This window comes from Sinocyclocheilus anshuiensis, unplaced genomic scaffold (assembly GCF_001515605.1).
Source record: "Sinocyclocheilus anshuiensis isolate Anshui unplaced genomic scaffold, SAMN03320099.WGS_v1.1 scaffold3034, whole genome shotgun sequence".
Classification (NCBI taxonomy): Eukaryota; Metazoa; Chordata; class Actinopteri; order Cypriniformes; family Cyprinidae; genus Sinocyclocheilus; species Sinocyclocheilus anshuiensis.
In genome coordinates this window covers 5,524-32,413 of record NW_015542320.1, presented here as the reverse complement: position 1 = coordinate 32,413, position 26,890 = coordinate 5,524, and the positions used below count along the sequence as shown (strand labels likewise).

Genomic DNA, 26,890 nt, shown 5'->3' with positions numbered 1-26,890 from the left:
CGGAGCGAAAAGGATTTGGTGTGTGTGGGTGTGTGTCAGCATTACCTGAAAATCTCCCTCTTATGGATACAGAGGTTCAGTTGTTCTTATGCACCGGGTATTCTTGATTGGCTCCTACTTTTATGTCTCTTGATTCTCTCCTCCCCATCCCTTCCTCTCCTGTCTTTTTAAACCGAACGACCTCTATCACTTCTTAGGCAGGGCACAGGGAAACGGTGGAAGTTAGGCAGTAGGTCAATGAATATTAATAAGACATTTTATACTCCTTCTAAAGGCCAGGCATGACACGTGTCTCCCCCCCTCTCTCCCAGTCCTCTTTCTTACCTTCTTTTCACCCGCTCACCATTCCCACACTGTCTTACATCACTCCATCTTCAGTGAATGAAAAGAATGAGTTGTACTCACCACTGATCTTATAGGCCCCTTGAGCCACAGAACCAAGATGGGGTTCTTGCCTAATAGCGATGTATAAAAAAAAAATAGCACTTTTCGGTCAGAAACAGGACCTGGCTCGGACACATTTATGTGCAGGCAACCAAAGTTTGAGTCTGATTCAGGTCTTATAAACATTTAGTTTGCTTATATTTTTTAATTTGTTGGTCACACTTTAGTTTTGGGACAAATTCTCACTATTAACTTTTACTTATGACATTTGCCTCAATAAACTACTAATTTGATGCTTATTAATAGTAAGGAAATTAAGTTTAGGTATGGGATAGGATTATGCAGAATAAGGCATTAATATGTGCTTTATAAGTACTAATAAACAGCCAATATGCTATTAAAATGCATGTTAATAAGCAAGTAGTTATTAGTGAAAATCAGTCCCTAAACTAAAGTGTTACCAATTATTGTTCTACATTGTCAGCCACCCTTAAAAATTTTAGAATGTAATAAATAAATACAAAATTATTTTCATTTTCAAATATTTATTAATTTAATTATACAATTTAAATAATAAATGACAGCCATACATTACAAATAATAATGATAAAATATCATGAATCATAAATTATAATGAAATTCATATTTTTTATTTTTAAACAAACAGTAATGTTTAATATTTGTATGTTATTAAAGTAAATGTTTTCATTTATAAAAAATCAGTAATATCTCATATTAATTTCTTTATTAATCATAATTTTTACTAATTATATTAAACAATTTACACATTTGTGTTAGCTTTAAGGGTGCCTGAAAAATAATCATTATTAGTTATTAGTTGCTAATACATTTAGTTGATAATAATAATAATAATAACAACAATAATACTTATTATTATTATTAGCAACTAAATGTAAAATAATTGACAACTAAATTAGCAACATCTTTTTTTGTTGTTGTGTTCTGATTGCTGGACCTCAGAATGCTATTCTGCTGTTCTGAACCCTTTAGGATGCTTAACTATATTAACCAGTTAAGTTTTGCTTTTGAAAAACATTTCTATACTGGTTATAAGTTATATTTGCCCCTGACCAGCAATATCTATCCACCATGAACCAGGATAAATCAGCCTAGTGTTTCATTCATACTGGTCTTGTATGGGATAGGATTATGATTTCTCTCTGTTTTTGACTGAAAGATGTTTGTAGACCTCAAACTGAACCTGTATGATGAGTTTGCAGTCATCACATGGTTCACCCTTCCTCTGATGTTCAGGCCCAACTGAGTCTGTCCTCTTCCTGACTGTTTCATCCTCAGTCCACGACCCGGCGGAGTCTGAAGTTTACACAGTTCCACCACGAATCCCGTTCGTTTGATAAATAGAAAAACAAGATGTTAATTATGGAGTAATCCCTTTTAAGGGCTCATCTCCTGCATCTCCTCCCTGCTCTGAGCTCAGGATGGCCTTAATTTATTTATTATGCATAAGCTTTTTATTATTAATTTCCTCGTATTCTGTCTGCACAGAGTGGTGTTATGGAGAGGAAATCAGAGGAAGATGAAATGTCTGTTTTTATATGAGCCACATCTGCCTGGTTTGGTCGAGCTCTTAGATATCCGTTCTCTCTCTCTTGCTTTCTTTCTTGGCTGTTTTCTTGCCCGATGGCACGGACCGGAGATCAGTCTCAGAAAATTGCTGAGCGTTGTAATTGACTTTGGCCAGGTTGGAGGCCAGAGGTACTGTGCGTCTGTAGTTATGCCTTGAAAAGACTTATGATCTAATCCCACCAGGGCCGGCCTGTATTTTACCAGTGTAAGCTGCCTAAATACACACTGACTCTGTACTCTACTGATGACTTGCATATGCAGGTTTACGTTTGGTTAGTGCACATGGACATGTTGAGCATGGAGATGAATGAAACGCACAGAACCGAATTGGAAAGAACCTAAAGGGATTGATCACCCAAAAATGTATGAGTCCCATGTTGTTTTGGTCTTGGACTCCACTGACTTGCAGTGTCCATGGAAACGGTGTCAGTGCAGTGTCAAAAACAATTTTTTGACCATTCCAAATATTTTCTTCAGTAAAATAATGCTCCTTTAATCAGTCAATCATACTGTGTTGTTCCTTGAATTCTTTCAGCCTATCTATCTATCTATCTATCTATCTATTAGGGGTGGAACGGTACACAGATGTCACGGTTCAGTACGTACCTCGGTTCGGGGGTCATGGTTCGATACGATTTCGGTACAACAGGAAAAAAAAAAAATCTACTATGCTCGGTTTCTTTTCATTTATTTTGAACAAACAGTAGTACAAATTACAATTTTTTCCACCTAGATGTGAAGATACTAAATATTATTACATTGTTAAATATATAATCTGCAGTACATATATACATACAAGGAATAAATTCTTGAAATATATTTTATTTAGTTTACAGATAAACAAGGGAAAAAACAGTGCGACACGTAACGTAGCCTATATATGCTGAGTTTCAGTTCATTTTTGTGACAGGCTTAATTTGTTCACAGAAAGGAAACTCAAATGGCAGAAAGCGACATCCTATTTGTTTTCTTTATTTTACAAAAGTTCAATGTTTTGTTTTCATTGTGAGTGTACACAAATAAAAGCAGACCATTATACAGTGATGCATTATTAATGAGACAATAAGTGTTTAAAGTTGATTCTGCTGGTATAAGGAAACAGTTGAAGTGATCGCGCCGGCGCACACACCCACACACACACACACACACACACACACACACACACACACACACACACAACACATCAGTTCCAGTATTGCTAACTTGACAGCACAGTGAACCAAACATCAGCGTGCCCGCCTCTGTGTCACCGTTGGAACTGAAGTACAAAGCCTATAATTTACATAATAAATAATAATTTAGCATTCAGATACGTTACATCGCAAATATAGAAATATTATGGAATATTTGGATTTGTGCCGAATGATAGAGGTAGGATACACAAGCACAAAGCTCCATTTCGCAAACAGTTGAGTGCACAAGCCTTTAAAGTATACTCCTTTGCCAGTCTGTGAGAGACGCATTCAGAGTCAGCACATGGTCACTGTCTAGTGGGCTTTGTTTTCAAGTGTGCAACTCACGGGACACGGCATTCGCTGTTCTTCTGTTGGCGGCCAGTTATCAAACAGCGTTGCATTGCTGCGGGCGCCCCCTTCTGTATTGGGGGTGAAATATCTGTATTCGTTGTAAGGCCTCATGCACCGAACCGAGATGTCCGTACCGTCTGTCTGTCTATCTATCTATCTATCTATCTATCTATCTACACTGTAAAATATTTGACCGTCTATCTATCTATCTATCTATCTATCTACACTGTAAAATATTTGACCATCTATCTATCTATCTATCTATCTATCGTTATATCGTTATATCTGTCTATCTATTGTTCTTTTAATAGTTCTATCATTCTTTCAGCGTATCTGTCTATCTATATGTCTCTGTCTGTCGTGCTATCATTCTTCATTCAGACTGTTGATCTGTTGTTCTCTCTATCATTCTGTCTGTCTGTCTATCATCTATTGCTCTATTTCTATCTATCACTCTACATTTTACATTTACATTTAGTCATTTTGCAGACGCTTTTATCCAAAGCGACTTACAATTTGTTTAACAAACTCTATTTGTTTCAGTTGTACTAGTTCTTTCTGTCCATATATCATTCTGTTTATCGTTCCATATGTCATTTAAACTCATCATAGCTGTTCAACTCATCATCATCTAAATGTATTTTATCATAACTGGAAGCTCTATTAACCAATCAGAATCCAGGACCTGAACTAACCGGCACAGGCTAACATGGGAGTTCTGTGCAGCTGCCCGTCTTCAGCTGTTTCCTCTTTGATGGAGAGATCTGCTCTGTACTCTTCCTTTCAGAAAAAGAGAGCTGGTGCTGATGCCCTGGAATTCTATTTACGCCCACCTTTTTTACTTCTCTTTCGCTCCTCCCCCTGATGAGTGGCTGTCTATTGCCTCTCAGATCAATTCGCCCCTCAGCAACATGGGAAGCTTAGACAGTTTGTGAATGTGTGTGTGTGCAAGTGCATGTCCAATTCTTTATCCCTATGCATTGATGTGTAAACCTATTCATAAGCATGCAAGTGCATTTTGGCTAGCTAGCATGTCTAAATATAACTACAATCACAAGTACAAGCGGATTCGGCTTGTCACTGTGCACTTATTGTGCCTAAATACTACAGTGATCAGTAGAGATCCATCTCCTCCTCAGCAGCACTATTTCCTGTCTCTTTCCCAGTACCAGCCTGACAGATTAGAAGCTTTGTAGCCATTGAAGTACAAGCGTGCCGTAAAACAAAAGGGACCCGCTCTTATTCTGTCCAGTTAAAGGCTGGTAATTACCAGCCAGCCATTTCTGATGTTTACAGCATCCAGAGCGCCGCAACTGTCAATGTCGTCTTGCTAACTGTCTGCTCTTTTTACGTTTAAATAGATGAGGCAAAACAACTGAAGAAGTCCTTTATATTTCCTTCAAGATGATTTTTCTTTCCACAGGCAGGCAGCCTTTTACTATTTGGTGCTATTTAACTAAAAGCTCCTCACGGTTGGAGTGGTATGTTTATGTATGTGGGTAGGCAACCATTAGCTGTCACAGGCTGAGATGGAGCCCAGCCGAATTAAAAGGAGCAACTTGCTCCAACACTGCAAATCACTGTATATGAGAATTTCCACACTGACGGACTCGAGCGCAAATACACAGACACACACATACCAAACTAACCCATAAATGTGCAGTTGTTGTGTGTCTGCATGTGGCAGGGAGATTTCCTGCAGGTGGGGGAGCGTTGGAGTGGGTGGATGCCTTGAAGTGTGGCGTAGCTTGATGGCACTGCCGCAAACTCATTCAATTTGTCTAAGGATCCCCCTCCGCACGCACACACACAGATTGTCTTTTGGCGGCGTGGGCAGATGCTCTGAAGCAGGGAGAATGGTTTCACCAGCGCGGCCTCTCTTCGTCTCCCCTGGGGTCTGTTTTAAAGGATGATGGGATATGGGAGGGCGGAGGATATGTCATATTATTTTATTCTCATCTTTCCCTCCTGCCCTCGCGCTGATGTGGGTGGACGTAGTTCAGCGAAACAGGCCTGCTTTATTCCGTGTTTTGTCCTCTTCTAACCTCCTTGTCTCTGTCGTTCTTTCTTTCAGAAGTGTGTGTGGGTGATTATAGTGTGGATCTGTCTGGCTTTGCTTTTAGCACACACTGTCATTGCTTCTGGTTTAGGCATATATTCTACTAAGTGTGCGCACTGACTAGTCTCTCTAGGGGAATTCCGCATTTGAGTGAAGGTGAAGATGGCCACAGGAACCCTTCGACTTTGTCACTGATTAGCTTATGGGTTTTTTGACCCGCCATCTACACTCGAGAATGCTGTCAAGGACATCAATGAAGCTTGGCAGAGGGTTAGGCATTTAAAGTAGCACCTCAGAGAAGTGCAAAGTTCTCTGCTTAAACCTCAGCCTGCTTTCTCTACTGAAATATCATGCTCTACAGAAAGTGTCCAATTACTTTTAATTTGAATTTAATTCAATATAGTACATTAAAATCATTTTTTGTTTTGTTTGTTTGTTTGTTTTTTGTTTGTGTTTTTGTTTTGCTTTACTTTTCTTTGTTTTTGTTTCATTTTGTGTTTTGTTTAGTTTAGTTTAGTTTTGTTTTTCCATTTTCCAAAAAAACTTGTCTTGTGCAGGGTTGCAGTTTTATATTATGTTATTTATTTATTTAATTTTTTTTGTCTGGCGTTACTTTTGAGCACACGCCATCTTGAGTGCTTCTTCTACTATGTGTGCACTGACTAGTCTTCCTAGGGGAATTCCATAAGGCCAGTGCAGGGGTAGGCAAGTTCGGTCCTAGAGAGCCGCAGTCCTGCAGAGTTCAGCTCCAACCCTAATCAAACACACCTGAACAAGCTAATCAATGTCTTCAGGATTACTAAGACTATAGGCAGATGAGTTTTGTTTTCAGGGTTGGAGCTGAACTCTGCAGGACTGCGGCTCTCTAGGACAAAACTTGCCTACCCCTGGGCCAGTGGAACCCTTTGACCTGTTGTATTACTTTATCACTGATTAGCTTTTATGTTTTTCAACCCACCATCTACACTGAGAACATTGTCAGGGACATCGATGAAGCCTGGTAGAGTATTAGACATATAACCTCATTTAATCTCAGAGAAGTGCAGTGTTCTCTGCTAAAACCCAAGCCTGCTATCTCTGTTGCTGTTAGTATTTCATATGAATGAGGAACACCATTCAGGCCAATTAATATGTGTTTGTTTTTATGTTCTAACCAAAACATTTTAATAGAAAACTGAAGAGCCTCGGAGACCCGTGAACTGCAGGGCCTCGGTTTGCCTACTCCTTTTATCCAATTAGGAGGAGAGATTGATATGTCTCTGGAATGCATGCTGCGTTTAGGTGTTGCCTCAATGGTTATTCTCAGATCATAATAAATGCAGGTCAAACATGATTGGCTGTAATGGGTTTAATAGGCAGGTTATTAAAGGGTTACTCCACCCGAAAATTCTGTCATTAATTACTCACCCTCATGTCGTTCCAAACCCGTAAGACCTATGTCCATCTTCGGAACACAAATTAAGAAATTTTTGATGCATTCTGAGAGCTCTCTGACCTTCCCATAGACAGCAATGTAAGTAACACGATCAACGTCCAGAAACGTAGCAAGGAGATCGGTAAAATAATCCATGTGACATCAGGGGTTCAACCGTAATTTTATGAAGCTACGAGAATACTTTTTGTACGCAAAGAAAACAAAAATAACGACTTTATTCAACAATTTGTCTCCTCTGCATCACCATAGCGCCACTTTGGAGAGTATCCACTGAATGCAAACTGCGTCTGCTGTTCTCTGTCAGCCGCACCACACGGATATGTTTTCTACATTTATTTACGCTTTGATTTGAACAAAAAAACAATGTATCCATGTGGTGCAGCTGACACAGAATGGTGATGCGGAGGAGACGAATTGTTGAATAAAGTCATTATTTTTGTTTTCTTTGCGTACAAAAAGTATTCTCATAGCTTTGTAGGTCTTGCGGGTTGGAACGTCATGAGTAATTAATGACAAAATTTTCATTTTGGGGTGGAGTAACCCTTTAATTGTCTGAATGTGTAGGATGGTGGTTGAATGGAATTATGATGTTGAAAATGCTCGGGCCGAGGTGTCAGCCTAATTGATTTTCACATCAGTGAATAAAGGTTAATACAGGAGACAGCAAGAGAGTGAAAGGAAGTGTGGGAATTAGAGACTTTCATGCCAATATGATGAAATTGTTGTAATATTTTCATTCATTCCATACATACATGGCTTATTCTTAAATGATTGAAATTAATTTCACATAAGTTGCAACTATGTGTATATTTTGTTTCAGAAAATGTTGCATTTGAAAGGTACTATATATATTTTTTTATATTTAATATAAAAATATATATTTATATTTAAATATATTATTTACTTAAGTAAATAATATATTTATTTAATTTTTTTAATTAAATATAGATAATGAAAATAATGGCTTATGCATAAATGCTTAAAAATGTATTTTTTACACAAAAGTTGTCGATGTATACATTTTATTACAAAACTGGAAATGTATTTTATTTTATTTCATTTCATTTTAGCATCAATTCTCCAAACCACTTGTCCTGTATGGTTGTGTTTTTTGTTCTGTTTTGTTTTTGAATTTTAACTTGCATTCATAGTATACTAGGCTTAAAAATTTGAGGAGGATTCAAAAAAGTGCTTGTTCAAATGGACATGATGCTACTGGCCTGTGCATGGGCACATATGGACAGATATTACGTATGTTTTATTATGACCTTCATCACAATGGCAATCCACATCAGTTGTCATATCCTTTAGTTTTACTCCAACTAAATTTTTTCCCCGCAGTCATTTTGATCTGTTATTTTGCCCCCTTGAGTTTTCAGCTATTTTCTGTCATTTCTTGGAGCATGCTGGTACCATGGCATGGAACGACTCTTTTACTTTTTTTTTTGTTTTTCCCCTCAGAAATCAGACATTTTCTCAGCTGTTAAATTGCACTCCCGTTGCACTGAAGGGAAATTAATTACTTTCTCTTTCCCCCTCCCTCTTTTGGAGGAGAACAAGAATAAGAGTCACCACAGGGGAGAATTCACTCCTTTTGCCATAGAAGTCATTGCATTCTGTGTGTGTGTGTGTGTGTGTGTGTGTGTGTGTGTGTGTGTGTGTGTGTGTGTGTGTGTGTGTGTGTGTGTCCCAGTCTAGCTGTTTCAAGACCTCTCTCCTTCTCCTAGTATCTCGCTTGCTTTGTCTTTTCACATTTAGCCCTTCTGCTATTCATGCATTCTCTTGCCAGCTCTCTCCATCTGTAAACATGCTGTCTTTACCTTTTAGTGCTGTAGCCTGAAAGATGTTCTGCCTCTCGCAGATTTAGTCTTGGCTTATGATTAACTGATAAGCCAAATACTTTATCTTCTGCCTTCAGTCTCAAAGATTTGCATATTTACTGTATGGTCATGCATTTTAGTCTTGTGCTTGGTATATAGCTGTTCAGTTCACAGTCCTAAAAACCAGGGAGAGAATTAGCATTTTCAAGCCATGGATTCCCTCAGGAAGTTTATTGAGTCTATGGTTAATGTTATCTCCCCATTTCATTCTACAACATATACTACCGTTCGAAATGTTTGGGATCAGATGAAAAAAAAAATGTACCGCAGTTTCCACAAAAATATTAAGTAGCACAACTGTTTTCAACATTGATAATAATGAGAAATGTTTTTTGAGTGGCAAATTAGCATATCAGAATGATTTCTGAAGGATCATATGACACTGATGACTGGAGTAATGGCTGCTGAGAATTCAGCTTTGCCATCACAGGAATAAATTACTGTACATTTTAAAACATAACAAAAAATAGAAACAAGTTGCCCTCCCCAAACTTTTGAACGTTACTGTACATTACAGTCACACCTCAAAATTGCTGTGCAAACAAATTGCTGCGTAATGTTTACACCAGTTATTGAATTAAGTAGACATTTTGTATTTATGTAGCAAGTTGTTTTAGAATAGCATTTTTAAGTTTAACATTTGAAGTATGGTTTTGCGTAACTTATGTTTAGAAACAATATATAAAATATGAAAGTCTCTTCAAGTACTGTTAACCACAGATTTGACTCATAAAACGCTATTTTAAAAACTCATAAGTAATTCCAGAGGGAACCCTTGTCAAATTAGCATTCTGAATTGGCCTTCAAATAGACGTCATGACTGAACAGCTCTTTATTCTTTTTCCCTTTTGTTTTAATTATATGAAGTTGTATTTCCCCTGCAAAAAGTCCAAAAGACTTGTAACTCTCTCTCTCTCTCTCTGTCTCTCTCTCTCTCTCTCTCTCACTCTCTCTCTCTCTCTCTCTCTCTCTCTCTCTCTCTCTCTCTCTCTATCTATCTGCTTCCCTTCTTTGTCTCAGTGTGAGATGAAAGATGTCGAGAATGAGGAAAAGCAAAACTCTTTGTTCCTGGAACTTTTGGAGTCCAGCAATAAATGGGGGGAGTTTCAACACCGTATGCTCCTCCTACAGGCGTGGCCACCAGTGACTGACAAGAGCAGGTGAGACTTTGGTGTTGACACTGAATTTCCAATTTAAATATTCACTTAAAAAAAAACTTATTATATAAGGTATAATGTACTACTTGACAATGAAAAATGTAGGAGATTGGTTGGCAGAGACGGCAGTCAAAGTTAATGGTCATTATACTAAATATCTGACTGCAGAATGTCACGATTGACCAATATAACTGGATGAGTTTTTGAGGTTAAAGTCGAGGTTGCCAGAATGAGTGCTGATGATCGGAGAGCTGTTCTGTATTTGGATCAATAGACAGAAACAGAGAATATAAGCCGGCTGATTATGCATTGTTGTTAATGTGTCCATGTGAGTTTGTGTGTGTTTGTCATTATGCTCTTTGGCATTTAAACAAAAGGTGAGTGCGATAAGGAGCCAAATGTGGAGAGGATAAAGGAGAGCTTGACTATACATTCATTTATTCACAGAAGTTCACATGTGACCATGTGCAGCATTTGTGATCTCACAGTGCACCGGGTGTGTGTATCATCACTTAAGATTCAGATGGCACATTTGCTGTCTCCTGAACACCTGTCTTGTCGCTCCTCATTCTGTCTTGCTTTAGTAAGTCCCAGAAAAGGCCATTCGAATGGAAATCAATTTAAATCGACACACCGCAGAGCTCTGGGTGGCAGCATTTTCTTAGAGGATACATGACACTGGCCACACCATGATCCTTTTAAAGTAGCTCTAATGTTTTTCCCATTAGAGCTCCGCAGGTTTCATTCAGCAGAACCTTTGCTTGTAGAGCCTTAAAGGGATAGATCTGCTGTCCTTTACTCACCTTTATGTCGCTTCAAATCTGTATGACTTTCTTTCTTCTGTGGAACATAAAAGATGATTTTTTTTTTGTTGTTGTTGTTCATAGAGTGGATGTCAATGGTCACTAGAACTGTTTGGTTACCAACATTCTTTATACATCTTTGTTGTTGCACAGAAGAAAGAAAGCCGTACAGTTTCAAATCAAGAGTGATTAAAATTTTCATTTTTGTGTGAACAATTCCTTAAATTATTCTCCTAACATGAGTTAAAATTGAAGTTCTGGTGGTACTTTTAATTTATATTCATGTAGTCTCTGTAGACAGTAAAAAAAAGGAAAATGAAATACTATATGAGAATTTAGTGAACTTTTACAGTGACCAGTTAAATTCCAGAAAATGGAGGAGGAAAAGCATAAAAGTGGTCTATATGTCTCATACGCTATAATCTTCTGAAGTCATATGATAGCTTTGTGTGATTTAAGTCAACTAAATCAAATATGATAATGGCATAGATTGGATGTCACTAATATCAAACATAATTGGTTTTTGCATTTCTTGTAACCAAACACCACAATGCCAAACCTGCTCGAGTACCTGTGATTTCAGAGCTGTAGCAGATCAACTTAAATTTCATTTTATGACTTTAGAAGACTTGGAATACAGTGCATGAGTTATATAGACCATTTTATGGCACCTTTTATGGTGCTTTTATAGTTAAAACCGTTGTTTTATTCAGCAGAGGAGATCTAGGTGAAGATTCTTTAAAATTCACCTTTTGTTAAAATGGCAGCATATGGGTTTAAAAAAACATGAGGGTGCGTTTTGCATTTTTTAATGAACCTTTCCTTTAATTAAGTTTTCATAGCCAATCTATGTATCCTTTAACTGCTGTAATGAATGTAATTAAGTTTTCCAGGTTCCTCGTTGTCTCTGTAATTGTGGATTGTGTTATTATCTACAGTAAAACATTCTGTGTATGAAAGACCAACTTCAGTTATAAGAGGAATCAGTGTGTGTGCGATTGCATTTGATTATGATTATGTGTGTTTATCTCAGTCGGCAGTGGAGTTTGTTAGAAAGCTTCTCTCATCTCTCGTAGAAGTCAGGAGATAAGCATATGCGCATATTTTATAGCTGCACACGTGTAATATGCCATGATAATTATGATTGGATTTCTTTTTCATTATACAGAGCTTTCCTATTAAAAGTTTGACGGTGCCTCATGAACTTTCATGATTCTTATATCATGTCATTACATCTTTAGCACTGTAGACACATGCGTCTCTCTCTACACAGGTTGGAGACGGAGCAGAGCCCCTGGGTGGGTCTTACATCCGCCCTGCTTGCACACTCCTCAGGCCTTTCTCAAATCAACATCGGATATGAGGTTCTGACTATGTGCCGCTCGCTCTACCCGACCAAACACAAACTTAACCCACAGGTAAGAGTGTGTGTGTCATCATCACTACACACTAACGGCACTGACAGCATGTTTAGAGTAAAAAAAAAGAATCCGCTAAGATGCTAAAAACGCTTCTACCTTTGTAATAGATCTCTGTGCTTTTCCTGTAACTTGTTACTGTGAGTGCAGCTCTGCTATGTTGATTATAGCGTGACATTCACACTTCACTTCCATTTATTCTAGCGCACTGGGTACATTTGCTCTCTACTGTTGAACGCTGGGATTAGGCTGCCCGCTCTGAAGTTGATGACAGAGAGCGAGGATGAGCATCTGCGCAAACTGACCCAGGATCAGATCAAAAACATCATTGATGTAAGTTTCATTTTGACTGCGTTTTCTCTCAAAGGCTAAATCTGATGTCCCACGATGACTTTTTTTTTTTTATTCAGCTGCTTCATGCATTTCCCTTGATTATGTGTTTTCTGGGAATCTAATCCATGACTTTGGCATTCCTAGTTCAATACTTTAACAATTGAGGTACAGGAACAATGTTTTAATTATGGCTTGGTTGACAATATTGATGAATTTTAATCAATCTTCATTTTGAAGAACCAATACTGATTCTTAAATTCCAATGTCAGTCTTTTAGTCTATGATGTTTTCTGTTGATGTGTGAACAAAATGTTGCTTAACATTACTAGTAGCATGCCTGGTATTAAATCTTCATATTTCAACAAGAAATTGAAATAGAAACGTAGTTATAATTAAAAGGTTTGGTAACACTTTATTTTAGGGTCTCTTAACTAGTTGCTTATAAGCATGCATATTACTAGAATATTAGCCATTTATTGGTAGTAATTAAGCACATATTAATGCCTTATTCCACATGACCTTAGTCTACATCCCTAATCCTACCCAATACCTAAACTTAACAACTACATTACTAACTATTAATAAGCAGCAAATTAGGAATTTATTGAGGGGAAAGTCGTAGTTAATAGTGAATAAGTGTTCCCTATTCTAAAGTGTTATCAAAAGTTTATTTAAAAAAAATGACTTAAATCTTTTTGTACAAATCATTTTCTAATTTGAGTTTTTATTATTATATTTAGAAATAAATAGCAATTAAATTAGTTGATTTTCATAATTAATATTATAGTAATGTAACAAACTAAATGGGTTCCCTGTATAGTTTAGAGCATTAGTTGAGAGATTGTATTCCTTAAGAAAAACTGACATGTACCAATGACAAGTGATACTGAATTGAATTGAAATCAAATTATTTTGAATCAAGAGCTTGTGCATCGAATTGAACTGGTATGTGAAATGTCAATACCCAGCCCTAGTTTTAAGGAGGCATTTCTGCAGTGTTATTTTGTATGTTTTATAGACTATTATAGTGTGTATTAATATTTATTTTTAATTTTAGATAAAAAAATGTTAGTCATGTTATGTGCATTTTTTATATTTTTATTTAGCTATTAATTTAATTTTACTTTTATTTTAGTTTGTCATTTAAGTATTGAAACTTAAACATATTTCAGTTATTTGCCAAGACAACATAATTGAAATTTTAATTTAAGTTTTTCATCTAATTTTTATATTTTTATTAATTAATGAGAACGATTTTAGTTTAAGTTAACAATAGCAACACTCCTGTGCTGATTATTGGGGGTGGGACAATATATCGATATGGTGATATATCGTTGTCCTTCATGCGATACGAGAATCGATATCTGGCGCCAAATATCGATATTTGACTACAATACAATACTACAATTTACTACAATATATTACTACAATAAGGCGCTCTATATAGATTTCCCTGCTCCCAGCATCTAAAAAATGTGTGGAAATCGCGGCCGTGCCATTTCCACCTTCTTTCCAAAGCGCTCTGAGCAACCATGAACTGCGTTCTCTATGAAGATGGGGCAGCACGAGGAACCGAAGAATAAACAGATTTCCAGCCACTGTATTAGCTCTACTGCTCTATATATGTTTATGGAGATAAAAGGAGATGGAGATAAAAAACTGCCCCGGAACAGCTATCAGCGTGGACTGTAGGCATCGATCATGTTATTATTGCAGAGCGCATATTGAGTCCTTGAGTAGCCTAACCTCTCCACTCGGATCGCAGGTGAATTTCCCTCACTATATGAGTGAGAGAGAGCTGTGCTTGCCGCACGTCTACATTTGAAATAACGAACCTGAGCGCGCAAAAGACGCGATGTGAATGGCTTTTTTTCCCCCCTGCATGTCATGTGCGCGGGGCTCCGTTTTTATGATGAGAGGAGAGGAAAGGTTGAGAAAGCACTCCAGGTAAATTTTGAAATGTACCAGGTTTATTTATAGGCTATGTATAAAGTTGATAAGCAGTTAAATGTGTTGGTTTACACACAAAGAAAAGTGTAAGCTTTTAGCAAGTCCAAGAATAAAATGATTAATTTCCTTAGCATGTAAAATTTGATTTACAGAACTTTTGTGCTGCTTTCTAACAGTTTGGACTTGAATAGAGAGAGAAAACTTGCACTTAACCTTTTCACAGGCATTTTTATTTCATAGTTAGACAGATATCGTGATGTATCATTATAGAATTGTCTAGCAATATATCGATTATCGCAGAATCGCTGTATCGCGATAGTATCGTATCGTGAGCCATGTATCGTGATTCGTATCGTATCGTGAGGTACCCTGCGATTCCCACCCCTACTGATTATAATAAGAACGGTAGCCACATTGTTCGCTTGCAGAGTAGAAGTTTAAAAATATTTAAAATGACATGTAATCTATAGATTAATCAGATTAAATTATAAAAGGTTTTAGTGAAGTTAACATAGTTGATAAGGTCATCGATTGGAGGGTCGTTTAAAGTCTAACCAGGCCATTTTATGGACAAATCTAACGGTCAAGGGTGTATTCTTGTCAGCTAGCCACCACTGTCACTAGTAATGTGGATTCAATTAAACCTAAACTGACTGTTGACAGCAGAAGTGACTGTGAATCAGATATGTGCTATCAGAGCAAGCTTGCCTCTGACTGTAACCTCTATCTCTCACTGACTGCAGGTCAAATAAAAGCCAAGCCCTCACAGCACCATCACTTAATTTATCCTCTCAGCTCTGCTAGAGGGCTAGATAAGCAATGGCTGTTGTGGGAATGGCTACACATTAAAAACACGTCGACTCTTCCCAGAGACCTTGAAAACATGATTTGATTCATTTGCATTCATCTACATGCTTTTAATCTAAAGCAGTTTACTCTACACTAACTTCTGCTGCAATTCCCTGGTATAAGCCAAGGGTTAAATGCCTTGCTCAGCTGCACAATTGTGGAAGTTTCAACAGGTCATGTGTTGACAATGGATCTGCATACTTTTAATTTCTTCTTTTTTTTGCAGTAATTACGAGGAAAATCTGCAGAATTAAATATGGTAAAAGTGTTGGAAATAGTGCACTCTTCAACTGGAAGCATTATCAAGAGAACCGAAAAGTTAATTTTTAAAAAAAATTTTACCTTTTGAAGGGGTGATATTGAGAAATTAAAATTTTCTTGATCTTTTGAAATAAGTAAAAAAAAATTAATTCCCAGTGCATTTATTAAAAATAAGATGTAAAAACAGTCTTTTTGAACTCGCTGCAAATTTTTTAAAGTCAGTTAAATTAATAGATTATCATTTGACATTCCACATTTACATGTCAGCCAGTGTAAATATTCAGTAAACCTACTGTGAAGCAATTAGGACCAAGTAGGACAGTTATTAACACCAAACAATTTTCATAAACACCTAATGATAATAGGAGTTACATGTGGGAAAGTCTGACAAAACTTGCACTTGCATATCCTTCCAAAGGATCCTACCGTTCAGAATGACTGACTGAAGTTTGTTTTTAACAAGGTCCCTTATCATAGCCTGATCATAGAATATAGCTTGAACCGCTACGCTACCACCACAGCTCACCGCGATGCTGTTAGGGTTCACCTAAAAATTCATCATAGCCCAAAAACTGACTAGGGAACTGACTGGATGAGCTGCGTCTCAGAAGGATCAATTAGAGCTCACATTCTCACTGACTCTAGATCAGATAAAGCCATGAAACTGAGAAGAGCTCACTTAAAATGAGGGTAATCTCCTTATCTGGGGGCAAGGGTGATGTGCTTTCATCTCCAAACCTGGCAGAGAGATGGAGGAAAGCCAGAAAGAAAGAAATGGGTGAATTTGGGTATGTTGTTGAATTTTTTAAACAAGTGATTTGTTTTGAGGCAAGAAGATGCCTTTGTGTGTGTGTGTGTGTGTGTGTGTGTGTTATTTGATCTAACTGTAGATGTTTGTCATAATTATTGTGTAATTTTTTTTGTGTGTGTTGCAAATGCCATGAAATGTGCATTTTTTTGGTGCAGTGGTGTATTATGAACTGAAACATATGATGTAAACAGGTTTCAGCTCTCAGGTTTGACGTTATTGTAATAATATTTAGTTTTCACCCTTATGGTATGGATCGTCTTAAAATAATACATTAAAGTTAAGAATTTGGGACAGAGTGTGCCTCCACACACACACAAACATTGATTGCTAGTACATAATATTTTAATATTCAATGACAAAAATATATTACCACAATATAATATTCAGGTTGTCTCGGCCCCAAAAAACACTGATGTGAATGGAAAGACCAAGATTAAAGAACCCAAAGAAATGTAGGTAATTTAAAACATTACCTATTATTTAAAATATTATTAAGACTAAAATGGACCCCCAAGAGAAATAATTCAAACATTTGTAAATATCTGAAATATTACTTATGTAAAATTAATAATACTAAAGTGGACCTCTAAGATTTTTTTTAAATATTTGTAAAGAATTAAAATACAACTAATTATTTACATTTTAAAAATATTTTTAAAAATTAAGTATTTAAATTATTTTTATCATTCTATTTCTGTGCATTATTTGTTTATAAATCCTTTAATTATATATTAATATTGTCAAGCTGAACAAATGTATATATCTTTTTTTAATTATCCAATTTTTGCTATACCGTTAATCGCATTTAGTTGTATGACAATTAATTCATCAAACAAAATGTGATTTGTGGTTTGTGTTTCTTGTTCTTCTCAGTAAGTGTATCATGTTGTAATCTATCAACACAATCTGACTTCAGTGGTAGAGGGAGTTTGCTTCACAAGGGCACTCCCCTCTGAACGCTCAAGACATTGATTTATTTAGTAACCATGCTCCAGCCTCCACACACACACACCGTGTTCTCGTTTCCCCTTCTAAACTGTTGCTTACTGAAAGACTGACATTTTGCTGCATTCTCAGAAGAGCAGTTGCAGCTGTCATTGTTAGATTTTTTTTTTTATTATTATCGTTGTTTTGCATAAATTCACTCCTCTGGCAAGCTTTAAACCTTTGCTGACGTTCAACCACATTAACATTGCTGAATAATTCATTCCAGACAACATCTTCATTCTTTATGTATGTTTTTGAGTGAGGACTTCCAACCGGTGATGTCGAGCGGCAGCATGCGTCATCTTCACAAAAGTAATCAAGTATCATTTATCTTTGACTCCTTCTGCTCTGTCTTCTCCACATGTATTCAGTCATACCTCAGCCCCGGTGCTTCCTTTTTCCTCACCGATTATATTTGAATAGACTCATCAGTGCCATTCAATTGGCTTTCTGTACCGGGAGCAATTACATAGCGCTCGGCCCGTCTCTGTTTGTTATTGGGCGATCAGATGTGCATTGTTCCCGCTCATAATAAGCTTGTGTTTTATAATGGACTTATTTTTCCGGAATATGAATCATGTTGAATAAGCATGGCTTTTATTATGCTCTGTGATGAGGTTGTTTTTATGGAGATTATTTTGTTTAATTAAGAACAAACATCAAAAATAGAGGGGAAATTATGAAGTGATTATGTAGGTTATTGTGTTCTTTTATTATATATTTTTTTCTGCAATTTTAAGTGGCCTGTTATTAATTTTGCTAGTCATGCGCAGCGTGTATATTTGTTTACGTGACAGCCTTGTCAGTCTTGCTATTGAAAACATTTGTACAGGCGACGCTGTTTCACTGACAGAAAAGCTTCAATTAGACAGTTTAAAGCAAATTGATCTAAGAATGTGTGTGGAATAGAACACCGGATGTCAGAATCTGTCGGACCGTGAAGATTTGACCCTAGAGATGTAAGGAGTCCACCATTAAGACAATCACTCCTTCATTTTCTTCTCTGCGGGAGTTCACTGGATCCATTGTGTGTATAGACCTGGTCTTTCCTTGAAATCACAGTTCAGGAAATGTGAACGAATGGGCCTGTAATGTGAAGAAAGAAAACATGAAAAAAAGGGACAGTAGTCGACAGTTCGGCTGAATGACTTTGGTATTGGCCATTTTTAAAAGGGTCATTCTATTTTCTTTCCATCTCCAGGCATACCAGCATTCAGCAAAATCTCCCAGAAGCTATTTCGCTGGGAAATTGTTGGCACTTCAAAACTTGCACCTTTATGTATCTTTAGTTCTCAGTCCATTACCTTTACTTTAGAACAATTCCTGACTTAAAAAACAATGTTTTTGTCATTATTGATTCAGGGAAATTCTGTCAACTCAGCACAGCACCTTTATAGTTTTCTTGTTTCTTATCATCTTCCTGTTTTTTCTTCTTTTCACATCTATTGTTGTGGTGTCTTGCGTTATCTATCTGTTCAGTGGTTGGCAAATTTTTCTGTCATTTACCAGATTTTACTAATTTTGACAGATAAAAATAATATATATATATTATTTTTTACTGATAAAATAATTATATAATTATTCAGCAAAAATGCAATAAAATGGTTTAAAGTGACAGTTAAATCATTTCTAATGTTACAAAGGATTTCTATTTCAAATAAATGTTCTTTTGAACTTTCTATTCATTAAAGAATCCTGAAAAAACGTAACATGGTTTCCAAAAAAAAAAAAAAAGAAAGAGAGAGAGAGAGAGAAAGAAAAAAAAATGGATGGCTAGATTAATGGCTGCTAAAAATTCAGTTTTACAATATATTAAAATAAAAATTTATTTTAAATTCCAATAATATTTCCACAATATTTTTACTGCATTTTTTTATCAAATAAATGCAGCATAAGGGGTTTATTTTAAACATACACATTAAAAATCTTACATTTTAACTTTTAAATGGTTGTATTCAGAAATTTTCCCACAGTGATGATATATTAATAGGTATTAGAAGTAAACAAGAGAAAATAAATTGATTGCACTTTACAATTTAACAAATGTTAATGAATTAGGTATAATGACAAATAAAACGTTTGCAGAATTTATTAATCTAGGTTAATGTTAATGCATAATATAACAGTTGTTAATTTTCAATTCATGTTTGTTTATAATGCAATAACGGATGTTAATAAATTGTATTAGTTTATGCAAAAATTTTATTATCCTAGATTAATAAATGCTGTATTGATCGTTGTTAGTTTACAGAGAGCAGAATAAGGCAAAGAAGCTGCAACATGGTATGGTAGACCTAAAAAACCTTTTGCCACGTATGTTCTTGTTAGATTAATGTCACATTAAAACATCAAGCATTACAGTATCTGATGGGTAAAAATAGCGTGTGACAGAATATTTACAAAGCTGTCTGTAAAAGTAAAAGATTATTTGCAGCGCAGCCTCTGAATCTATTTAAGATTAAACTGTCCCTAAACTGCAGGTGAACTCAGAATAAACTGTTGATCCCTTTACGTTTCAATCATATGGTCTCTCCATGAGTAGGAGATTCTTGGGCAAATACACTGCAGTGTGGACCAGACTTGTCAATGAGTCGTTGTGATTCTTTTCTACCTCCCTTCGGTTTTACCTTCTCTGATTTACATCTAATCAGATTGTTGCTGAACTCCAATATGCGGGTAATAGTTTGTGGTTATATATTTCTCATCCACCCCCTCCTTTACCACTGTCGTCTGTAATAATAAAACCGCTTGGTGTTTTCACGAGGGCTGCTCTGAAACGGGTACTGCAGAGACCCAGCGGTGTTTTGGACCTGCTCCTCGTCCTACTCTGTCCTGATCCAAACCAGCTTTATGATTTAAATGATAAAAGAAAAGCCAAGCATGCATCATTTATGAGACGACAAGCACCCTCCGTCATTCCAATTAAAGCTGCATTGCAACCAGCACAAAAGACAAAAAACAAAACAAAATGCGACAAAGTCAAACCCATACATTTTTAACGAGCTCTTTCCGTATTCCATGTGTGCATTAGCAGATATTAGTGAACACTATGTGGATTTGTAAATAGGCTGTGTTAATGTGCTGTTTTATTTGTGTGAGAACAAAGTGTCCACACAGGGATAGAAAAAAACTGAATCCCTTACCAACAGTCCCCATAACAAAATAGCTTAATGAGCAACTAAATAATGTCTTAATGAAAAGAGGCTAGGGTTAGAGGATAGAAAATATCATTAGCTCACTATATAAAAAACCACTAGGTCAATAGAAGTGACTACTATGATAGAAAACCCAACATGTTTGTGTTTGTGTGAACATTTATGCTTTTAATCAGTTCATCTTCCACAGATACAATGCCACTGACAAACATGCCACCAGACCTACACACACACAAACACACACACACACAGGAAAGACCACCCTAGAGAGTATGGGGCATTTTATTCTGGATCAATGGGTTTACCTTTATCTGGAATTTTATAAGATTATGGTCTGAAATATTTATGGCTGTGTGTGCTCATGTTTCTGACTTCCAGTGTGATCAAAGTCGCTTCATTAACCTCTCTGCTGGGGCCTTTAAAGGACATTTCCCCATAACAAAAATCAAGCCTTTTTATTTTCATTTGTTGGCAGCAATTGATGTTTTGGACCACTGATCGTTGTGAGCAATATATTCAGCCTCAATCAAATATTGTTTGTTCAGCTTGACAAGTTAATTTTTTGGCATTTTCGAAGGCAGAGGTAAATTTACTCACTCTCTCTTCTTTTCTGGTGATGTATGTTCAAAATAGTGATGTTGGTCCAAACCTGTTTAACCTCTGCAGAACACAAAATAATCATATTGTTTTGACCAGGGCTTGAAAATAAAAAAAAAAATCCAATCGGTTCACTCCAAGCAGAATCGATATTTTAACGTTTCTGTTCCTGCGTTCCTCTGTATTATTATCGTTCCGAAACCGGTTTGCCTAGAAAAAATACCGGTTAATAACGTTATTTTTTAAAACTTTTTCTTTAATAATAATAATAATAATAGCCTAATATTAATAATAAAGTACAGCTTTTTCTATTCAAAAAAAGAAAAAAAACAGGAAGAGATCTGGTAGCCTATCTTAACCCGCTGCGCTTAGTTGCAGCCAATACAGCATCATCTTTTCTAGATTTTGGCTACTAAACAAAAGAAAAAAAATCTGTTAACGTTTTAAAGACATTAAAGTACTTTTTAAGGTTTTTAAAAATGTTTGCCGCATTGTTAAAAAAAATGCTACTCGTATAAAATTGCGTTTTTAAAGAAAAAAAAAAACAAGCGTAGGCTCACGTCGCATTTTATTATTAGGCTACATTCAGAAATAATGTGCTAAAACGCCGGTCAAGCAAAATGTTTACAAACATTATAAACACCATAGATGATATATATACACTGAACAAAATTATAAACGCAACACTTTTGTTTTTGCCCCCATTTTTCATGAGCTGAACTCAAAGGTCTAAGACTTTTTCTATGTACACAAAAGGCCTATTTCTCTCAAATATTGTTCACAAATCTGTCTAAATCTGTGTTAGTTAGATACATATATACATACACACAGGCTATCTATGATAAACACAGTTATTAGTTTCCTTCTCTCCACAACAAATCCTCTAAAGTTAAGGCTATGCGTTTAGGCTATAAAAAGGTCAATCCAAAAACTAATTTAAGGTGAAACTGATGCCTACCTCGATTGGTACGAATCCAAATTTTTCCATCTTCACGACGTATCTGGATGCTAAAATATTATTTATTATGTAATAGGCATGGACATCATCCTTCACATCGGCTATATCAGCACAGTGAGGCGCTGGTCACGCTGAACCCAACAGATTGTACAACGGAGCAGTGCAACTTTTTATGCTTCTTTAACTGAATTTTATTTACTGATAATGAACAGGCTGCAATGTCGCAAAATATGTTGTGTCTGTGTGCTTGTGAGGCGCCGGCGCAATATGGTCATACCAACGCTGGTTGGTTATACAGATAGAAGCAAAACATCATTCAAAACTGTAAAGCTTTTACAAAATAAAGAAAACTATTTTCTGCTGTCACGTTTTCTTTTCCGTGAACTTTGGATCGCATCACAATAAACCGAAACTCGGCACATTTTTTTTCTTTCGTTTTGTTAATCTGTCAATGATTTAAGTGAAATACATTTCGTGTATAGGCCAATATAGGCTATTCCTTTGTATGTAAGCCTATAGCTTTATTCTGTTTTCTCCGTTCACAAGCGCTGCAGGTGTGCATGATCTGTTGAATCCATCTTTCACTATCCTTGGATAAACTCTAATGCATTGCATTGCGACTTACCTATGATGAATTTACAGCTGAGCGTGGGCATTTCACTGGCTGGATGCGTCAGCTTCACATTTGCAGTCCGTACTACTTGAATTCCTGATTGGTTGACCGCAAATTTCAAATATTAAATGGAACGATAAAATTACTTTATTAACCAGTTAATGGCCATTTCAAATGTTCGATTCTGTTTGGAACTATCCAATTTGATTTAGTTTCTGTTTCTGTTCCTGTCAATATTTCGTTTGTTTCTGGTTTTCGTTTTCGTTCCTTGAACCGATTCAGAGCCCTGGTTTTGACAAATAAATCAAGTAGATAGATAGTCTATCCCTTTAACCCTTAAATACAGGAACGTTTCGCCAATCATTATTACATATTCAGGTCTTTAGCAACCCGGACCTACATATCCAACACGGATGGATCTCTAACTGCTGCAATAGCAAAAAACTAAATTGATATTTTAAGAACAATTACTAAAGAATAAAATAAAGCATATTTCGTTACCTTTTGAAGCTTAGAAGGGTTTAATTTGAGCAGATGATTTTACCATCACTGTCATCATCAGAGCGTATTTCCCCAGTACATTCAGCATCTGGCTAATATACGCGATATCAACCATATTCTCAAAACTATCGTTTTCAATTACTTCAAAATCAATATTTTGATCCCTGGCAGCTTATTCACCACATCCACCATCAAATGACAGTGACATTTATATTTCATTGTGTACAGTAATTGCTCTGCAGTAAAGCCATTCAAGCCAGTTCAGTTTTTGCTGATGATATATTTTTGTTTTATGCCTGCAGTAATTATAAGTGAAACATCACGTCATCACTGTCTATCAAACACTTCGAGGAATAAAGGTGAATTGCACATATTGAGTCATCAGATATTTAATTATTGTTGCGCAGGAAAAATATACGTACACTATTGCACAACTCGGGTCTCTAGTGACCGTTTACACTTTTTACAAAAAATTAATCAGAAAACAGACATTCTTTTATTCATTATTTTTTCTTGTTATAATGTTTATGATGAATAGATTGAGGAATACTAAAAAAAAACTTGATGTCTAACTTTAAAAAATGAAGAAGGGAGAGTGAAGTGAATGACGCTAAAGTCGCTAAAGACCTGAGGTCTTAAGTATAGAACTTAAATATAGAATTATTATTATAATATAGAATTAAATTGTTCTTCATTTTTCAGTAAAATTGTATTTGATAAAAATATATATAATGAAATAAAATTCAGCGTTTAATGCTTTTCCTGAGTTGCCAGTTGGAACAATAAGCCCTGCTCAAGTATGTATTAATAATACAACACCTAATATTTGAAAAATTACTATAAAAGAGGGTTGAGATACATGACTGTGTGCACACACCTGTAGCTGAAGATAGTAAAAAAAAATTATGCCATCTGTATGCCGTCTCCTCATTCTGTTCATTTTCTGTGCTTGTCTGTCCAGAGGAAAGGGATTGCACAGATCCGCTGTCTTTCTCATACTTCGTTTCTGACACACACTTACTGCCATGCCAAGAACTCCTGGCTGGCCATCCATACATAAATACATCCATCCATTTCTCCATACATACATCGATCTATCCATCCCTTATTACTTCCTTCTTTATTTCTTTTCTTACTTCCTTTTTAACTTCATTCCTTCCTCCCTCTCTAATGTGCCTACCTCAGCTCTTTCTTTGTCTTATACATCTATATATAGCGATAGATAGATAGATAGATAGATAGATAGATAGATAGATAGATAGATAGATAGATAGATAGATTGATTGATTGATTGATTGATTGATTGATGGAAAATAATGCCCTTAATAAGTAGCCTATAAGTAAAATAAGTTGCTGTTTTTTAAATAATCTCAAACATGTTGCAATTTATTAATGTATCAAAGTCTTCTAGCATTGCAAACTTGACATCACAAGTGGTAAAATAAATGTCGTAAAAAAAAAAAAGATTGTGAAAATGAACAAGTCATTATTTCGCTTTTTTTATGTTTTTCCAATTTGGTAAATACTGGTCACTGAGGGAAAATTAGACATAATGGGTCTGTGCGTCGAAATTTTTTTTTTATCTCATGGGTTTTGGTTTTTGTCTCTCCTCACATTTATTTTTAACAGAGTTTGTTCTTGTTAGACAAACTATGGCACATGAACTCTATTTGTATAGCGCATTTCCTACATGCCGGTAATTGAGTTTCACTTTAAATTAATTTAGGCTTTTTGTTTATAATGAATGCCATTATAATTTATTTTATACTTTTATGTAAATGTATTTAACATTTATTCCTGAATGTAGCTAATAATAAAATGTGACTCACACCACGATGCAACTTATCTGTATTTTTCCTCTTCTATTTTTTAAAATTCACCCACTGCTACTTATATTCAGGTGTGACTGAATATACAGTATATGCCTACTGTATAAGTAAGTGCTATTTGCATCTCTTCTTTCTCTCATTTTATTTCTTCTCTCTCATTTTTCTCCTTGAAATGGTCAGAAGTGGAGTTCCAATCAAGGAGAACGAGGGATTGCTCTTGCCTGTCTGTTGGAAGGAGGTGATGAGTAGAATATCTTAACAGCGCATTACTGCTCTCTCATATTCACATCTTCATTCCTTTCAAATTAAGAAAAATTCAAATGATTTTTCACAAGCCACATCGTTTTTATCTTCGGCATGCATTTAAAACTTTAAATTCCGTGTGCCAGCTCTCTCCTCCTCCATGCTGTTTTTCGCTTTCTCGTTGTTTCTCTCCCTCTTTATGAAGTGGTTTCTACAGCTGGCCGATCTTTCTTTACAGTTCAGCGCTCGACATTTTAGCTCTGACTCTCTCCATGCTCTCTTCCCTTTTCCCTTCATCCTCTTATTTTCCTCCCTCCCTCCTTCCATCCTCCTCTCTCAATTTCTCTAACACACTCTTTCTCTCTGTTTTTCACTCTCTCTTGCTCTCTCTCATTGCACTTGCTGTTCTTCGACCTTTTAGGTCCATCTGTGCTGTCTCTAACGGCTCTCCACAGACGTCTTGGCTGGAAAAAAAGAAAAAAGAGTGCAAAACTACTACAAGGCTTTGAGCAGGGGAGGAGGAATTCACCATTACATACACAAGAAAACAAAATGAGTCAACAGAAAAGTAAATAGTTTTAATGTCAAAAAGAATTAATTGCAACTAAGATGTAAATGAATCTACATTAAAAGGTTCTTCTCATTGCTGTGGTCTCAACTTGTGAAATGTAGCTTTGGGCCTGAATGAAGAGAGCCATAGATGAGATGTCTTGTTTTGATGGTGACTCCTGGGACTAGCAAGTGTGGATCTTTTGTGTGGCAGAAGTCACAGGGACTATACTGTATGTGTCCAAAACTGAAGCTTGCTTAGCGACATTAACTGTGCCTCTGTAATTCACTCCCTCCAGATGCTGCTCATTTCAAACTCATTTACTTCTGCTAATAAAACGAACACTAATACTAGCTGAAGTATGGCCTTCAAAGCAGTTTTTGTTTCAGACTCTGTTAAAACATGTTTTTTGCTTTAACAGAAAACTATGTGCATTTTGAATAGTTTTTATTTATTTTTTATGTTTTATATGTTTTATCTTTCTACTGCTAGAATATCTAGCTAAGCAATAATAAATAGTCAGTCATTGTCACAAATTGAAACTCATCAACAAATGAGAGAAGGAGGCTGAAGAGTGGTACATTATTGTAGTCAAGACCATGACTAGGGCTGGGTATCATTCAAACATTTTCGATACGATACCTTGATTTCGATACTGATTACTAAACGATACTTTTTCGATACAATTTTATGAAATCCGTTTTAACACAATTACACTACACAATATCTAAAAAAAACAAAGGTTTTATTTTTTCTGTCTCTCTCCTGAGCCACTGCACAAAGGAACAAAATGTAACCATCACAATAAATCAGTGCAAATAGTTTTCAGTTGCCACATCTTTTAGGCTACGTTTACACTAGTGTTTTTTTTTTCTTGTAAAACACAGAATCATCATTTCTATTCATTTTTCACTGATGAATAATTGAATATAAATAATACTGATGAGCAATAGCAGCTTCCAGCTCTGTCTGCCTGTTTTCTT

At 36.0% G+C, this 26,890-nt stretch overlaps 1 pseudogene; it reads left to right on the top strand.

Annotated features, from left to right (window-relative positions):
• The window catches only part of LOC107690897 (neuroblastoma-amplified sequence-like), a 170,392-nt pseudogene extending 144,484 nt beyond the window's left edge, over positions 1–25,908 (top strand).
• The last annotated feature ends 982 nt before the right edge of the window (positions 25,909–26,890 follow it).